We start from the raw sequence: 17,938 nt of genomic DNA, 5'->3' as shown, positions 1-17,938 counted from the left end.
ATTGTGTGGGTACAAATCAAGTCTTAATTACTTTGTTAGCTCATCTCTGGGAACTTAGTATTTGCGAGGGGTATGGAGAATTTGCAAAGCTCAGCATTTTGAAGAATGTTTTTTAGGTAGTTCGGTTTGGATTTATAATATTCTCTTCAATTGTTTTTGGGGTAACTACCTCCGTGCCACTATTTTTATGGAAACTTTCATTGTGCATGAGGGAATTTACATTAAATCTCACAGCAACATTTTTTTTTTTCAAAAACCTCAGCAATACGAAATTATTTGTGATGCAAGAAATTTACTTTCCACGTGTTTTAGTTCCACTCTCAGGGCACTGTTTACTAAGGTGCGCTAGAGGCACACTAGCGTATTTAGTGCATGCTAACCATGTAGATGCCCATAATAATTCTATGGGCATCTACACAGCGCACGCTAATTTTTAGCACATGCTAGCGCACCTTAATAAGCAGAGCCCCCAGTTTCCTCAATAACCACGTAATCCTGAGCAAGTCACCTGTGCTCAATCTTAGGTCATAAGTACATAAGTACATAAGTAGTGCCATACTGGGAAAGACCAAAGGTCCATCTAGCCCAGCATCCTGTCACCGACAGTGGCCAATCCAGGTCAAGGGCACCTGGCACGCTCCCCAAACGTAAAAACATTCCAGACAAGTTATACCTAAAAATGCGGAATTTTTCCAAGTCCATTTAATAGCGGTCTATGGACTTGTCCTTTAGGAATCTATCTAACCCCTTTTTAAACTCCGTCAAGCTAACCGCCCGTACCACGTTCTCCGGCAATGAATTCCAGAGTCTAATTACACGTTGGGTGAAGAAAAATTTTCTCGGATTCGTTTTAAATTTACCACACTGTAGCTTCAACTCATGCCCTCTAGTCCTAGTATTTTTGGATAGCGTGAACAGTCGCTTCACATCCACCCGATCCATTCCACTCATTATTTTATACACTTCTATCATATCTCCCCTCAGCCGTCTCTTCTCCAAGCTGAAAAGCCCTAGCCTTCTCAGCCTCTCTTCATAGGAAAGTCGTCCCATCCCCACTATCATTTTCGTCGCCCTTCGCTGTACCTTTTCCAATTCTACTATATCTTTTTTGAGATACGGAGACCAGTACTGAACACAATACTCCAGGTGCGGTCGCACCATGGAGCGATACAACGGCATTATAACATCCGCACACCTGGACTCCATACCCTTCCTAATAACACCCAACATTCTATTCGCTTTCCTAGCCGCAGCAGCACACTGAGCAGAAGGTTTCAGCGTATCATCGACGACGACACCCAGATCCCTTTCTTGATCCGTAACTCCTAACGTGGAACCTTGCAAGACGTAGCTATAATTCGGGTTCCTCTTACCCACATGCATCACTTTGCACTTGTCAACATTGAACTTCATCTGCCACTTGCACGCCCATTCTCCCAGTCTCGCAAGGTCCTCCTGTAATCGTTCACATTCCTCCTGCGACTTGACGACCCTGAATAATTTTGTGTCATCGGCGAATTTAATTACCTCACTAGTTATTCCCATCTCTAGGTCATTTATAAATACATTAAAAAGCAACGGACCCAGCACAGACCCCTGCGGGACCCCACTAACTACCCTCCTCCACTGAGAATACTGGCCACGCAATCCTACTCTCTGCTTCCTATCTTTCAACCAGTTCTTAATCCATAATAATACCCTACCTCCGATTCCATGACTCTGCAATTTCTTCAGGAGTCTTTCGTGCGGCACTTTGTCAAACGCCTTCTGAAAATCCAGATATACAATATCAACCGGCTCCCCATTGTCCACATGTTTGCTTACCCCCTCAAAAAAATGCATTAGATTGGTGAGGCAAGACTTCCCTTCACTAAATCCGTGCTGACTTTGTCTCATCAGTCCATGTTTTTGTATATGCTCTGCAATTTTATTCTTAATAATAGCCTCCACCATCTTGCCCGGCACCGACGTCAGACTCACCGGTCTATAATTTCCCGGATCTCCTCTGGAACCTTTCTTAAAAATCGGAGTAACATTGGCTACCCTCCAGTCTTCCGGTATTACACTCGATTTTAGGGACAGATTGCATATTTCTAACAGTAGCTCCGCAAGTTCATTTTTTAGTTCTATTAATACTCTGGGATGAATACCATCAGGTCCCGGTGATTTACTACTCTTCAGCTTGCTGAACTGACCCATTACATCCTCCAAGGTTACAGAGAATTTGTTTAGTTTCTCCGACTCCCCCGCTTCAAATATTCTTTCCGGCACCGGTGTCCCCCCCAAATCCTCCTCGGTGAAGACCGAAGCAAAGAATTCATTTAATTTCTCCGCTACGGCTTTGTCCTCCTTGATCGCCCCTTTAACACCATTTTCGTCCAGCGGCCCAACCGACTCTTTGGCCGGTTTCCTGCTTTTAATGTATCTAAAAAAGTTTTTACTATGTATTTTTGCTTCCAACGCTAATTTCTTCTCAAAGTCCTTTTTTGCCCTCCTTATCTCCGCTTTGCATTTGGCTTGGCATTCCTTATGATCTGTCCTGTTACTTTCAGTTGGTTCTCTTCTCCACTTTCTGAAGGATTGTTTTTTGGCTCTAATGATTTCCTTTATCTTACTGTTTAGCCACGCCGGCTGACGTTTAGTCTTTTTTCCCTTTTTTCTAATACGTGGAATATATTTGTCCTGAACCTCCAGGATGGTGTTTTTAAACAGCATCCACGCCTGATGCAAGTTTTTTACTCTGCGAGCTGCTCCTTTCAGTCTTTTTTTCACCATTTTTCTCATTTTGTCGTAATCACCTTTTCTATAGTTAAACGCTAGCGTACTTGATTTCCTAGTTTCACTTCCTTCAATGCCAATATCAAAACCGATCATATTATGATCACTGTTATCAAGCGGCCCTCGTATCGTTACCCCCTGCACTAGATCATGAGCACCACTAAGGACTAAGTCTAGTATTTTTCCTTCTCTTGTCGGCTCCTGAACTAGCTGTTCCATGAAGCTGTCCTTGATTTCATCAAGAAATCTTATGTCCCTTAAGTGTACAGATGTTACATTAACCCAGTCTATATGCGGGTAATTGAAATCCCCCATTATTATTGTGTTGCCCAGTTTGTTTGCGTCCCTGATTTCCTTTAACATTTCCGCATCCGTCTGTTCGTCCTGGCCAGGCGGACGGTAGTACACTCCTATCACTATCCTTTTCCCCTTTGCACATGGAATTTCAATCCACAGTGATTCCAAGGAGTGTTTTGCTTCCTGCAGAATTTTCAATCTATTTGATTCAAGGCTCTCGTTAATATACAATGCTACCCCTCCACCAATCCGATTCACCCTATCACTACGATATAATTTGTACCCCGGTATGACAGTGTCCCACTGGTTATCCTCCTTCCACCAGGTCTCAGAGATGCCTATTATATCTAATTTTTCATTTAGTGCAATATATTCTAACTCCCCCATCTTATTTCTTAGGCTCCTGGCATTCGCATATAGACATTTCAAACTATGTTTGTTGTTCCTAAGTACATCATGCTTAGTACTTGACAGTATTAACTGGCAATCTTTTGTCTGATTTTTATTGTTATTTAAAGATACCCGATCTACTACAATCTCTTTTGCAACCTCACTATCAGGATACTCTATCTTCCCTGTTATGGTGATATCTTTGAAAGATACCTTATCCCGAACCATGCTCTTTTGAGCGACTGTCGGCCTTCCCCCCATTTCTAGTTTAAAAGCTGCTCTATCTCCTTCTTAAACGCCGATGCCAGCAGCCTGGTCCCACTCTGGTTAAGATGGAGCCCATCCTTTCGGAATAGGCTCTTTTTCCAATTATCTGTGTATAGGCAGATTTAAAGGGGTATAAGACCTAAACTTGCTGCTTTGATTGACCATTTCAGGTGCTGGACATTCATAAGATGAAAAACATTTAGGTCAAGGCTTCCCAAAGCTGTCCCACGGAGCCCATAACCAGTTGGGTGGTAGTGATGTGCATTCATTAGCATGCCTCAAATAATTTGTTGGACACAATATTGATTTGACACACATTGACCTATGAATTAGTGCATGTACAAGCTGTTTGTGTGCATTAAGAAAATTCTAATGTACTACTACTACTATTTAGCATTTCTATAGCGCTACAAGGCATACGCAGCGCTGCACAAACATAGAAGAAAGACAGTCCCTGCTCAAAGAGCTTACAATCTAATAGACAAAAAATAAATAAAGTAAGCAAATCAAATCAATTAATGTGAATGGGAAGGAAGAGAGGAGGGTAGGTGGAGGCGAGTGGTTACAAGTGGTTACGAGTCAAAAGCAATGTTAAAGAGGTGGGCTTTCAGTCTAGATATAAAGGTGGCCAAGGATGGGGCAAGACGTAGGGGCTCAGGAAGTTTATTCCAGGCGTAGGGTGCAGCGAGACAGAAGGCGTGAAGTCTGGAGTTGGCAGTAGTGGAGAAGGGAACAGATAAGAAGGATTTATCCATGGAGCGGGGTGCACGGGAAGGGGTGTAGGGAAGGACGAGTGTGGAGAGATACTGGGGAGCAGCAGAGTGAATACATTTATAGGTTAGTAGAAGAAGTTTGAACAGGATGCGAAAACGGATAGGGAGCCAGTGAAGGGTCTTGAGGAGAGGGGTAGTATGAGTAACATGTTGTTTAAAATCAAAAATACCCACTCCAAAATTAAGCAAATTACTGAAAATTCCAAACCAAACCATTTATTTTGTCTGTACACTTCCCTAGTACTTGATGGGGAAGAAGGGTGTTCCTTCAGCTTGTGGCCAAATATTGCCCCACCCCATCAGCCATTTTGATGAGACCTTCACCCCCACCCAGGAGTGGTGAAGCAGTCAACTCCTCTTGCATCCTCCTGCTCTTCTATTTCTTCCCCTTTTTGTATCCTCCTAATGCATCCCCTTGCTTCTCTGGCCCTCCACGCATCTGGTCCTAGGACATGGGGGCCTGATAGTCCTTGTCCCAAACCTGGAAAAGCAGGATTGACATTTTGTAGCAATCTGTGAGCTGCAGCAAAGAGAGAGCCAGTGTGGATCCTGTATGTTAGGTGCGCATTCACAGACTCAACCCCCACTTACTGTTACCAAGAAAGCTTATGCAGGGCAGGTCATGACCAGGCTCACAGGCTCCACTCTGGCTTTCTCTTATTACTGCGCTCAAAGATCTCCACAGACCATGGAAGTTGGGTACCTTTTTCTACTCTGGATTACCACTCCACTGCTTCTGGTACTGTGGCAGTCATTGCCGGGTTTTCTGGGAGTGAAAATTAACTTTCCTCGGCCTTCAGGCAAGCATGTTTTTCAATCCCTGGTAATGGATTCACTTCCTAGCAATAATAAATTGCATATTGCATTTGGTTCTGATTAGATTGGCTGGAAACCAGGGTTCTAGTCCCCCCTAGAACTGTCCCACATTGCAGACTACAAATACAGAAAGACTATGTTTAATAACCAGAATAATTTGTCCTGCTCATCAGTAATTAATCCTTGAAAAGCAGATGACTATAAAAACATTTTTTCTTTCAATACATGCATCAGGGATCAAACTGCATAGGAAGTGAGAGGCCTTTAGAAAGGATATTTGAATCAGTATCGTCACAGAGTCAGACAGGGGTATTCTTCCATTACAACTGTTTCATATTTAAACCTTTCTGTTCTGTAAATGGGAGAATACTGCAGAACAAGCAGCAGACCAATGAATAGGATCTAGGTAAGGGCTGTAATTCAAACAATCATATATACCTGACATGACCACGTTTCACCAAAAGGCTGCATCAGAGGCAAAACTGTAGGGTAAAATAGTAAGAATTACAAGTATATATTAACAATCAATAAAAAACAAGTTACAAATAGATAAATAAAAGATCAAATCATTTAAAAAAAACATGCATAACTATGTAGAACGTGCAGAGAAACAAGTGATATGCACTAAATCATATCCAAAATCATAGAAAAAACATGCATATATAATGTTGGACATGACAAAAGGGGTTATATTTGAAATAGTGACATTGGAACGTATAGACATATGTGTGCAAAAAATGATATATTAAAAAAGGTGAGCAAAATATTACAAAAGGTGCAGAAAAAAATGAGAACTAGTAAAGTGGCTCAAGCATTTTTTGTGTTGTAAAACACATACCTAGAGAGGTAAAAACAGAATGCACGCTTCTTTCTACAGTAACAATGAGGATAAATTCTGAAAACAGGTATCAAATCAGTCTTGTCAGTATCATAAAAAAAGGCTGTGAATACTTTTTTTAATTGGTTTCTTTTTTACAGTTGTTTGAAGATTGTTTTTATGATACTGACAAGATTGATTTGATACCTGTTTTATATTTGTTGGTTTGCAGTTTGTTTTACTGTGCTTGCATCGCAGATCTTCTACCTCTTTATGTTTCCAATGGTAGAATACTACCATTTCTTCTGAATCTTGCCACGGGATGCTTTAGGATTGGGGCTCTGGGTAGAATTTTATTCTGCCCCTTGTAGAAGGATTTGGTAAGAGGTATACAGGGTAATTTGTCAAATGCAGATATTTCTATGCACATTGGAAGAAAAATGTACCCACCATACATAACGTAAAGTTTCCAATGTCTAAGTGATAGCGCACATGTGTTTCGAGTTTTTATTTCTACTTTCAAAACATTATAGTTGAAATATTCTATAGGTGCTCCAGAATTATTCGTAGATTACTTCACATGGAATAAAGCCTGAGCCATGCACCATCTGTGATGCCACCCATGACATAGTAAAAAGGAACCAGTTAGATTTAGTGTATGAGGACATTTGTGAAACTGTGCCTGGCAACAGCAGATCTCAGAAATCCAGGATATTTTCAAGGAAGCTGCTCAATGAATTACAATATTAACTCAAAAGTAAAAATGTATTCAGTATGGTGTGTGTACTGCATACCTTTGAAGTATTGCACAGTGGATTCAGCTTCCCTTGAGGATATGTTTTGCCGGTCCACTCTTTAGAACACAATATATTACCTCTGTATTATAGAAACCTAGCCAGCATACACTCAGGGCAAAAACTGGCAATGCAGGAAATATCTAGTGCAAAATGCTAAGGGCTGCAAGTTAATGAAAGAAAACTAGGCATGCTGACAGAAGCAGAGGTGAGGAATGTTCTGTAAGAAGCAATCCAGCAACAGTTTTGCGAAATATTGTTTTATTTAATTACAAGTATATGACCACTTGGTTAAGCACACATGCTTTTAGAAGATGAAAAGCTTCATATATCCTCATGTGATTTATTTATTAATTTGAGACTGGTCGCTCTCTAAAGTGGACAGACTTATTAAAGACACCTTGTCATGTCTGTGAATGTGTGGTGTTACTTCAGTACCATGGACAGAGCTCTCTGATTTCTCAAGCTGTTTATGCAGGTACCATGGAGGCAGAGCCATTGTGGAGTTGATAATCCTAGAACTTTTCATTGCATGTAACATGTTATATAAATGACTATAGAATAAAGAGAAATGAAATGTGTTGGACTAGTGTAACAGCAATTCTATGCTGATTATTTGTACCAGGCAATAATTAAGATACAAACTAATATCAAAATTGCATTGTGCTATTAATCTCCCAATGATCCAAGTTGTACAAATTTTGTTTTAAAAGTCTTAGGGGCCCCTATACTGCTGTCAGTAAAAAGGCCTTTTTTAAAGGGCCAGTAAATGAGCATGTGGTGATTAAAAATTTGCCATGCTGACATTTACTGCTGGAGCTGTTACCTTTCCAGCAGTAACCCAATGGTAATCAGTGTCACGTCTGTGGCCGTGACCACCCTCAGCCTTACCTTCTTTCTGGGGGTCAGCAGCTCTGCTGGCTTCTGTCTGTGTTTGTTCTCTGACCTGGTGTGCTGGCTGCTTCCAGCATGAACCTGATTGCTTCACTAGACCTCACCTGTGTGGGCTATACCTCTCTAGGGAGCCAGCATCTAAGATGGCTGCCACCGGCTCTGTGCCAGCTTCCAAGATGGCTCCTGCTTGTCTGTCCTGTGTCACTTCCTATGTGTGTCAAGCCTCTCTTTGGGGTCAGTGTACTTCCTACTGCTGCCGGTGACTCATCAGTGACAGCCTTCATAAGGAAGTGCTGTGCTTGCAGTCAGGGCCTTTTTGCATAAGTGTTATGCTCTTGGGCCAGGTCAGGTTAGTAAGTGTCTGCTGCACTACTGCTTAGCCTCTCTCTGGGTTCCAGCCCAGTTTCTTTCTGTGTCTCTGTTGTCCTTCCGTGGGGGGTCTTCCATGCCACTGTCTGTCTGTGGACTGCGGGTCCTTCCTGGCTTACCCTGTGTTTGGGGTGAAGCCTCTGTTCCTGGCTTACCCTGTGTTTGGGGTGAAGCCTCTGTTCCTGGCTTACCCTGTGTTTGGGGTGAAGCCTCTGCTCCAGGCTTACCCTGGGTTGGGGTGAAGCCTCTGTTCCTGGCTTACCCTGGGTTGGGGTGAAGCCTTTGTCTGGGTTTGTTCTCTGTCTGTATGCAAAGCCTCAGCCTTTGTGAGTTCCCCAGTCGGTGTGTGGAACGGCTGTGGCTTCAGACCCTTGGCCTGTTCTTCCTGGTTACTCTGTTTGCTGTGCTGCCTGCCCAAGACCCTTGGCCTGTTATTCCTGGTTTGCTGTCTGTACCCTGAACCCTGCCTTGCCTAGCCTGTGTGCCTACCCTGCTTGTATATCCTGAATCCTGTATCTGTCTGGCTAGTGTGTTTTCCTGGGTGATTATTCCTGTATCCTGTCTCCTCCTAGCTAGAGTGTTTACCCTGTGGGTATTCCCGGATCCCCGTTCTGCCTAGTGTGTTGCTGCCCTAGTCCTTGCTCCTGCTAGCTTCTGTACGCCTTGTGTTCCTTGGTCTGTCTTCTGGGTCTTGCTAGTGGCTGTGCAGCAGCACACTGTCTGAGTCTAGTTCCGTGCCCTGTCGCCCTCGTGTATCCCAGACCCAGGGTGGGTCCTCTAGATCTTCAGTTCCTGCCTTATCCTGCAAGTCCTGCCGGCCACCTGCATTTCGGAGCTCAACTCCGGAGGAATGGTGGCTAAGTGCAGGTGAAGCTGTTCCTGTTTTGTCTGTTCTAGTTGCCTGCCTTGTACTACTCCAGTCCAGAGTTCCAGTACTGCTCTTCTGTGTTTCCAGTCCCGAGGTGGTCTTGCCTGCTGCTGCCATTCCTCGGCAGTGGCCCAAGGGCTCACGAACTCCAGTCCTGCCTCGAGGACCTCACAGGATGCCAAGGCCCTCGAGAACGCGACAATCAGGCAGTACCACACAACCCCTGTGCTAGAAAATACAAAGATATTTTCCAGCGCCAGAAATGGTGTTAAGAAAACTGGAACTACCTCCGAGCTCTAATGCATGCCTAACAGTAGGGCCAATTTGCCACATGCCAAGTCTGTGGTTGCCCTATCTCCCTTTGGTAACAGAGCCCCTTAATGTAGAGAATGAGTTACATAGTACTCAACCACATCCTCTGGCAATAGATTCCACAGCTTAAGGACATAAGAATAGCCACATTGGATTAGAACAGTGGTCCATGTTACCTAGTATCCTGCTTCCAGCAGTAGTCAATCCAGATCACAAGTACCTGGCAGAGTCCCAAAGAGTAGCAAGCTTCCATGCTACTGACCTCATGGATAACTAGTGGCTTTCCCCGTGTCTGCCTGAATAGCAGTTTATAGACTTTTCCTCCAGGAACTTGCCAAACCTTTTTAAAACTCAGATAAGGTAACTGCTGTTAACACATTCTCTGGCATTCATTTAAAAAGTATTACCATGTACAGTAACTTCATGGAGTGTCCCCTCATCTTTAATTATATACTGTGTAAAAAAAAATACTTTCTGTGATTTGTTTTCAATCTATTGGTCATTAGTTTCAAGAGTGTCCTCTTCTGTATGTTTGACAGGTTAAACACTGGTTCCCTATTTAACTGTTCCTCCCCATGTATGCTTTTATGAACGTCTATATTCCCTCTCAGTTATCTGTTTTCCAAACTGAGTCTACCTCCTGGTATCTTTTGTTCTAGAACAGGGTTGTCCAACCTTGATCATCGAGGGCCACAATCCAGTCAGGTTTTCAGGATTTCCCTAATGAATATGCTTGAGACCTGTTTGCACTCACTGCCTCCATTGTATGCAAATAGATCTCATTGATATTCATTGTGGAAATCCTGACAACCTGATCAAGGTTGGACCCCCTGTTCTAGAACAATCTTTACTCTGAAAATGGTTTGCTTTGAGGCATATTTTCAAAGCACTTAGCCCTCCAAAGTTCCATAGAAACAAATGGAACTTTGGACAGCTAAGTGCTTTGAAAATATGCCTCTTTGTGTGCCTGAGTCATAGCTTTGAGGTCTTTGAATCGTATTTCCCCTGTCTCTCAACTCATATATGTAGGTTTTTAAATCTCTTGTATGCTTTTGGGGTGCAGATCCTGCACTATTTTGATATCCTTTCTAAGGACTGTCTACAGCTAGCCCATACCTTGTTAGAGGACATACTATTCTGTCCTGAGGTCTTACCATTGATCTGTATAGTGGTATTATCATCTTAATTTTTTTTTTTCCGTTTGTCTATGCTTTTGCATCCTGGCATCATTCTTGCTCCAGTCACCACCTTATGTTGCTCAGTTCCCTTAAGGTAGTCGATCACAATCATCCTGAGCCAGCTTTCCTAGTTGGATGCAGGAGAGACAGTGAGGTTTTTTTTTTTTTTTTAACAAAAAGAGATCTGGTTGGAGCACACATGTTTCTCCCACTCCTTCTTACCCCTCTGCCCAGTTGTGTAGTACTCCCTTGTTCTACACCCCAAGTGCATGACTAGTTTAGTTTAGATTTTAAGTTTATTTGGGGTTTCTACCCTGCCCATCATAAATACATCTAGGCGGCTTACATACTAAAGAGCATGGGGAAAGATTGGAAGGGGGTAGGGGTGTCTAGACTGAAACAAAAGGAACGGGGGTGAAACTACAATATTGATAGAAAAGCTGTAGAAACATAAAAAGGAGGGGAGTTGCTGCAATCCAGAAACAACCCTTGGAGGGGGTGTCTTGCATATAGGCATCTTAGAAAAGGAAAGTTTTTGAATCTATTTTGAATTTTTGAAGCATTGTTTGTTCACACAAATGTTGTGGTAATCTGTTCCAGTTTTCAGGAGTACATGCTTTTGCATGGAATCATTATTGCCAAGTGCTAGAAATACTCTTGGGGCATTCATAGGTCACTTCACATTCTGTCTACATCCTCAGAGATGTGTGTCTTTTTTAGGCTTTAATGTCCCCTGCAAAAAGGAATACTTTTCCTTCTAACCCCTCCACAGTATTTACTTAGGAAAATATTGAACAGGACCAGCTCATGACAGATCCCTGAGGCACTCCACTAATCACCTTTCTTTCCTCAAAGTGAGTTCCATTTACCTCTATCATGAACCCAACCCCAGGCTACACAGGTTATTAATGGTCCTCCTATGTAGAACTGTATCAAAGGTTTGCTGAAATGCATGTAAACCACTTTCACTGCCTACACTTGACCTAAGTCTTCAGTCACCAAATCAAATAAATTGATTCAGTTTGTTTTACAGAATCTCCTGTTGGTAAAACCATGCTGCCCGAGATTCTATACCATAAATACTTAACTTCTGAATATTTACCATTAATTTTCCCTTGAGCAAGGTAAGTCTAACAAATCTGTAGTATCCAGCTACTTCTGTTAACAATTCTGTGTAAAGGGACAACATAAGACTTTCTCTAGTCTCACAGGATCACTTCTGTCTACAAAGATCTGTTGAACACATTTCTCAATCATGGTTATTCTGTAGATAACCATGACCGTTGATGCACTCTTAACAAAAAAAAAACAGAAATAAATTTTCCTATTATATAACATCTGGTAGAGCCAACTGTGACTTACATCTTCCAGTCTCTAGATCATAGGTATGACCTGGAAATGGGGGCTGCATGTGCCCTTTATAGAATATCCCCTAACGCCAATTTTTAAATACAATTCCCCCCCCCCCCCCGACTGTGCATCCTTGAGGTGTTTAATGGGGGTGCACTAAATGAAACCCCAGGGAAGGAGGTTTGCTTATTTCCCTCTGTTGGGAAAAGGCTGAGACCAGGGCTGTTTGGACAAAGTAGGCTTTGAGCTTTTTATTTTCATTCCCTGCATGTAATTTCTGGCACCTATGTACTGTACATTAAGACTCCTGTCAGGGAAGTAATTTTCAGAAGGAAACTTGGCCTCTAAGAACTTCCTTGCTCTTTCTGCTTGTTCTTTGCAGACAGTGTACTGTAAAGCATGTCCACCAGCGACTCATTTTCTGACTCTTGACCTATAAGCCGAGGTCTGCTCTACTGTCTCTTTTAAACGTTGAGGGGAAAGAGACTTTTTGGAACATTGTAGCTTTTGTCAGACTTGCAGAGTATGCAATATCTCCCATGCATTGCAAAAAAAAGTCTGCAGTGTCCATCATACCAATTTCCTGAGCATAGAAATGCGCTCAGTCATTATCATAGTATTTAATATTCTGGCCAGTTTCTCCCTATACTTATGTGCTAAGCTGGATCCTGGACAAATTATCCAAAGAGAAAAGAAAGAATTGTAATTATTAGTGTACAAATGTTGTTTTAATGTGCCCCTTAGAGTGCTCTGTGCAGTGTAATAGAAAATTCAAGGACAGGACTGGAAAATGTACTTTAAAGAGCTTATGTAGCTATGTACGGTGGCAGATGAGCAGAGGTCTCTGGAATCCACTCCTCCTCCATTTGCATATTTTTTTGTTCTAAATGTATTTTTAGTTTCTTGTTTTATTGTTACAAAATGGTCGTAAAATCACATTTTTTATAAGCCTGTGCTGAGAGTCCCTGGCCCTCAAAATGAGAGAAGCTGCTATGTGACCGATGACCAGGGGCAGCCCAAGTCAATATGTCGCTTGAGGCAAGGGATGAAATGGTGCACCCTGCCCCCCCCCCAGTCCAACATCCCTCCCTTCACACTCTCAACTCCCCCCCCCCCCCACGGCCATGGTCTGACATCTCCCCCTCTTCTTTCCTCAACACCCTTCTCTGAGTCTACCTTCCTTTTTTGTTTTCCAAAAGTCAGCAACAGGAAGTTATATCAGAAAGGCAGTCTGTAGTACAGATAATAAATAAGCCCAGTACCGGTGGCAGGGCAGCATATGGGAATTGCTGCAGCTGACAACTTTCAGAAAACAAAAAAAAGAAGGTAGACTCATAGAAGGGGGTTGAGGAAGGAAAGGGGGAGAAGCCAGACCAAGCACATTATATATTAGATAAATATTCTAAATGTTTCGTAATATATGTCTGGCTTTATACCATAATAGCAGGACTCCAAGCATTCTGGTAAGATTAATGCGTTGACGTCTGTTGGTGTGGAAGACAGTTGCATTGAAACTGCATATAATCTGTTGTTTAAACAATTCCTGATACTTGATTTCTCTGGGCCGACTCGGCTACCAGCCATTCTGAGTTAGTGACTGTAGCTGCCAGGCCTTCCAGTGGATGCTGACGTGTTTCTTGGTTTAGCTGCAGTGCTGTGCTCATCGCTTTGTATATATATTACCTTTTACAGGTTCTTTGGACAGGGCAAGTGGCTGTTGCATGAATCGAGTTTCCCTTGGGGAGTAATTTTATAGTAATTAAATAGCAGTTTTAACGTGTCCCCTCTGAACCCCACACAAAGAACACAGAAATACAGCAAAGAAGTGTCCCTGGGACTAATTGAATCTTTAAAATGTATTACTGGCAAAGGAAAGCCATATTTAATATGTCTGCAGGGCTTTTTGCCATGGTTGTGAGATATATTCCTTGTATTTCCTTGTTGAATCAAAGGTACTTACATTTCTCTGACTGAATCTATACCATCTAGTTTGGTAATTGTACAGCAGTGCAAATAAATTGAGTTTGGCCTCCATAACAAAGCAAAACAAAGCTGTCCACTCCACAGCCTTTGCTGATTACCTTGTGCCCTTGGCATTCGTCTTTTACATCATGGTCTGATAGATAGATTCTAGTAGTTAGATGTTGCTATTGCAACTCAAGAGAAATCATAGGATCAGGGCCAGGCCTGCCACAGAGTGGACCAGGCAGATACCTAGGGCAGCACAATTTAGAGGGCAGTAGCAAATGCCAATCTAGAAATGTCTCTGGAGCAGCCAGGAAGTGCAAAAGTGATAGTAGCAAGAGGTGAGGAGGACAGTACAGCCCACACCACGTTCCACAGCTGATAAATGGTTTGGGGATGGGAGCTGAGCTAGTGGACAGCAGCACTTTGTTCTGGGTCACAGAGACTCAGAGCATGTGTAATGTTGCTAGCTGGGAGGATGGGATTGGGTGAAAAATCTGAGGGAACAGCTGGTTAGTGCCCCCATCCATTCCTTTTCTTTCATTGGAGATGGTCTCTCTTCTCTTCTCTCCTCCCTCACCTATATACTTACCAATTTCCTTCTTCCTTCCTCCCATTACCTACTGTCTCTTGGTGAGGAGGGAAAGCTGAACTGAATTGGTGCTGGACTGAAAGGGTGGGGAAAGGCAAGGTGAATTGGTTTGTAGTAGAGGTGAGCAGCACCAGCAGTTACCCTGCTCAGAATACCTTGGGGAAGGGGGGGTGTAGAGGAGAGATTCTGGACAACTGGGAGGAGGAGTTGTAGAGAAGTGATGGAGAGATGCTGAGTACCTTGGGAGGGGGGAGAAGGGAAAGGGTGATACTAGGTACCTTGTGCAGGATAGAGAAGGGAAAGGCAATGCTGAACACCTGAAAGGGGGCTAGGAAAGAGAAGAGGAGATGCTGAACATCTGGAAGGAGGGCTAGGAAAGGAAAGGGGAGATGCTGAACACCTGAAAGAGGGCTAGGAAAGAGAAGAGGAGATGCTGAACACCTGGAATGAGGGCTAGAAAAGGAAAGGGGAGATGCTGAACATGTGGGAGGGGGCTAGGAAAGGGGTAGGAAGATGCTAAACATGGTGGGAAGGGGCGATGTTAGTCTCAAGAAGGTAAGAGAGTAGGGTCTTTCTTATTTATTTATTTATTTATTTATCTATTTATTTATGACATTTAGATCCCACATTATCTCAAATAGGATTCAGACAGTCTATGAAAAGTAGAACTGACAAGGCATTCTGATTACATAGAACAATGTGTGTATATATATGTGTGTGTGTGTGTGTGTGTGTGTGTGTGTGTGTGTGTGTGTGTGCGTATATATATATATACGCACACACACACAAAATTACTAATAACAGTATAACATGAAATTCTGATCATATAACTTATTTGTAATGCATAGGATAGAATGTGAATATGGACAGAGTTGTAAATTGCAAGTTTAGTTAGAAGGTTAGTTATTTCTGTTGTTAGAGGTTGATCTTATCAAGTGAGTTTTCAACAGTTTATGAAATAAGAGATAGTCTTTGATGGAGTTGTTTGGGCAAAGAGTTTTATATTTCATTTTATTACATTGAGGGAAGTGTAATACAAGAAAGTCTCTGGGTGATTTTTTAGCATTTTGTGTTGATAGCTCTATAAGATTCTGCATGTAAGATGGAGATGAACCATAAATTATTTGGTGAGTGAAAGCACATAATTTGAAACTAATGCGTGATCTTATAGGTAGCTAGTGTAGTTTGAGTAGAAGGGGGGTTGCTTTGGATTATTAGGGTAGCTTTAAGTACAAAACAAATTGCTGTGTTTTGAGCAGTTTGTAATTTTCTGATAGTACCAAGGATTGAGTTAATGATCTGAAAATTGTGTTTTGAAAATAAGGTCTTAATCTTTTTAGTTTCCATAATGATTGGAATACATTAGATACTAATTTGGATACTTGTGGATCAAACGAGAGATGTTGATCAATTACTATTTCCAGGATTTTCAAATTATGCTTCAGTGGATAAGTTTTGTTACCAGTAGTTGCCCGGGGGGGGGGGGGGGGGAGGGGACTCAAAACAAAGTTGAAGGCTCACTTAGGGTGAAAACATAGGATATGAGTTCTGACTGTCTCTTCCTCTGTCTTGCATGAGAGATTTGCATACAGTGCAAATCTATCTTATGCATATTTATTATGGGTATCCTAAAAACATGACTGGCTGTGTCCTGATGATAGGGTTGAGAACCATTTCTCTAACCGTCATTTGGGATGTGGTGATGGTCTCCCCTATGACTGCAACCACTGACTGGTGATTAGCAGTTCTCTTCATTGTGCTGTTTGGAAGTTACTGAGAAAATTAATATATAGGTCTCTGACCCAAAATTGAGATTCAATGAATGAAGTCACTACAGGCTAGATTGAAGAAAGTTTGGCGCCTAACTTATCTTGTACTAAATACAAATTCTAGAAAAGTAATTATGTGCATAATTGTCACTCTAAAATATTAATACCATGAACACAGCAGTTCTGTGTGATTGCAACTAATTTCAATTCAATTCCAACCAGCATGATGATATCAGTAGAAATTTCAATTGTTGATTGTTGCAGATTCCAGTATATATCCTCAACTTATGCAAACATTCTTCAATGAGTAAAGACGTTTTAAAATCTTTCAATCATAACTCTTTATTTATTTATTTGTTGCATTTGTATCCCACATTTTCCTACCTATTTGCAGGCTCAATGTGGCTTGCATTGTGCAGCAGTGGCAGTCGTCAATACCGACATGAACAAATGCAAAGTGAGGTTATGACAGAATAATGATCAAGATTGATAGACTCATTGGGGGTCACAAGGGGAAGAGTAGGTTATGTTCAATACGAACATTTATATTGTTGTGTTGCGGAGTTAAGGCATTTAGGTTGGGTCATTTGAGTATGCCTTTTTGAACAGGTTAGTCTTTAGGAGTTTCCGGAAGATTAGGTGGTCTTATGTTGTTTTCACGACGGTCAGTAGTGCGTTCCATAGTTGTTTGCTTATATAAGAGAAGCTGGATGCATAGGTTGATTTGTATTTGAGTCCTTTGCAGCTTGGGTGGTGGAGATTTAGGTATGTTTGTGTTGATTTTGTTGTGTTTCTGGTTGGTAGGTCTATAAGGTCTGTCATGTATCCCGGGGCATTGCCTTAGATGATCTTGTGAACCAGGGTGCAGATTTTGAACGCAATACGCTCTTTGATTGGGAGCCAGTGTCGTTTTTCTCGTAAAGGTTTGCCGCTTTCGAATCTTGTTTTTCCGAATTTAACAACGTCCTTTAACAACACTTTATATATTTTGAGGTGCACAGATTCCTCCTGCAACATGCGGCATGTTTCACAAATTGCTGCCTCAGGGTGTGGTCCAGCAAAACTTCTCAAAAAGCTTGCACATACTGGTGCTTGCCATGTTCTCCCACGTGCATGCTTCCCTTGCAATTGCACAATAGGGATTGCCTGCTGACATTACAGAATAGGACCTAAGGAGCCCTTTACTAAGTGGCAGTAAGCCCACCTCATGCCAAACAGGAAGTAACGTCATACCGCAGCAGCCCATTGGTAGTTCTCATCCCCAGCATACTCCATCTCTGGCACTACAAAAATATTTTAAATTTTTTGGTAGCACCGGTGTTTACTTGGTAGTAATCAGGCAGTGCCGCCGATGCCCTTACCACCACTTCAATGGGTGGCGGTAAGTGCTCTCCCCTGAAATGGCCGTGTGGTAAGTGGTTCACTAACCGCACAGCCATTTCTTTAAAAAAATAGACAGCCCTTTACCCACTGCAGTAAAAGAGAGGCCTCAGCATGCATCAAAAACACGCGCTAATGCTAGTGCAGGCCCCCTTTGATCATAGCTTAATAAAAGGATCCCTAAGTTAATTTAAACCCTTAATTGTAAATTAGTGCCAATCAACAATTAACACCTATTAGTGTTGTAGCCTAATTTACAGTGTACCTTATGCATATAATAGTATTCTATAACCTATGCAGGAAAATTATGCACAAGGCACGAAAAAGTT

General features: G+C 42.1%; 1 protein-coding gene across 5 annotated transcripts in view; it reads left to right on the top strand.

Moving 5' to 3' along the window:
* The window catches only part of CADM1 (cell adhesion molecule 1), a 748,407-nt gene that overhangs the window by 552,863 nt on the left and 177,606 nt on the right, over positions 1-17,938 (top strand). The window lies entirely within an intron of this gene.

This window comes from Microcaecilia unicolor, chromosome 12, assembly GCF_901765095.1.
Source record: "Microcaecilia unicolor chromosome 12, aMicUni1.1, whole genome shotgun sequence".
Taxonomy (NCBI): Eukaryota; Metazoa; Chordata; class Amphibia; order Gymnophiona; family Siphonopidae; genus Microcaecilia; species Microcaecilia unicolor.
This window is presented reverse-complemented; position numbering and strand designations above follow the sequence as displayed.